At 35.6% G+C, this 1,529-nt stretch overlaps 1 pseudogene; it reads left to right on the top strand.

Moving 5' to 3' along the window:
- Window positions 1-12: 12 nt before the first annotated feature.
- LOC106751382 lies at window positions 13-1,453 on the top strand (annotated as a pseudogene).
- Window positions 1,454-1,529: the final 76 nt, after the last annotated feature.

Raw genomic sequence — 1,529 nt, forward strand, 5'->3', positions numbered from 1 at the left:
TCGTAACATTTGGTGAACATCCCTTGTGCTTTTTCCAATGTGTTTGCGTCAGAAATACTATCTTCCAATGACTGCATTGTTGCATCCTTTATGTACTCACCTTTAGAGTTAAGGAGCTGGAATAGATTATAATGCATAAAGAAAATGTGTATAGAAAATATTTTGGCAAAGATGAAATTTGTAATTAATAATATTGCCAACTCTAACAGCTTATTATTTGACATTGGCTTAATATATTACCGTTCTGTTTTTCGTGTTGGAAAGCTACATATCTCTGTTTAAAGAAATTATTGTAAGCTCTAAAAAATATTAAAACCTTTTTTAAAAATTAATTTTTTTGAAAATGGAACGGTCGGAAATTCGCACTATTATGAAGTATGAGTTCTTACGTGGAACTACAGCATCGCAGACCATGCGAAACATTAATATTGTATTTGACTCTAGAGTTACTATGTAGCAGACAGTATCAAATTGATTGGCCAAATTTCATACAGATAACTTTAACCTCACAAATGAGCCACGCGGTCGCCCGGAATCAAAGGTCAATAATGACGAACTAAAGGTCACCGTTGAGTCTGACCCATCTCAGAGTGCCTATGAATTATCGTTGAAGTTTGGTGTTAGCAAACAAACAATATTAACTTATTTAGCTCAAATCGGTAGAGTGAGAAAATTGGATAAGTGGATTCTACATGAGCTGAATGAAAAACAGAAACAAAAGCGTTTGGAAGCTTGCTTGCTGTTGCTTTCTCGTCACAAATCTGATCCATTTTTTAATCGAATTGTCACTTGTGATGAGAAATGGATCCAATATGACAATCGCAAACGTTCAGCACAGTGGTTGGACAAGAATGAATTACCAAAACACACTCCAAAGTACAATATTCATGAAAAGTAGTTGATGGTGAGTGTGTGGTCTAGCGCAGGTGTGATATATTATGATTTCATGAAACCTGGCTCATCGATCACAGCAGAAATATACTGCAACCAACTGGACGAAATGATTCAAAAACTTAAAGAAAAACAGCCTAGATTGGTCAACAGATCTACTCCTATCTTATTGCATGATAAAGCTAGACTACACACTGCACAAATGACTGTGGCCAAACTACAGGAATTGGAGTTGGAACTTCTTCATCATTCTCCATACTCACCAGACCTAGCCCCCACTGACTACCACTTCTTCCGCAATTTGGACAACTCTTTAATAGAAAAACAATTTAATTTCGACAATGCTGTAAAACTGACCTTCCAGGAATTCATTGACTTTCGTCCGCCAGGGTTTTATACCACCGGCCTGAACAACCTGCCGCTTAAATGGCAAAAGTATATTGACAATATGGGTGCATACTTTGATGAATAAAATAATTCCTTATATTTGTAAGTAATCAACCAACTTTTCCTTTTTTCTACAAATTTCATCCTTGACGACCTGATATGTAACACTTCTTGTTTTTACTTCCGTCGTATTATAAAATCGTTAAAATTAATCTTAATATTTTTAATGTATCATTGCGTTCCCAGTTAGC

This window comes from Dinoponera quadriceps, unplaced genomic scaffold (assembly GCF_001313825.1).
Source record: "Dinoponera quadriceps isolate SergipeBrazil2010 unplaced genomic scaffold, ASM131382v1 scaffold12826, whole genome shotgun sequence".
Taxonomy (NCBI): Eukaryota; Metazoa; Arthropoda; class Insecta; order Hymenoptera; family Formicidae; genus Dinoponera; species Dinoponera quadriceps.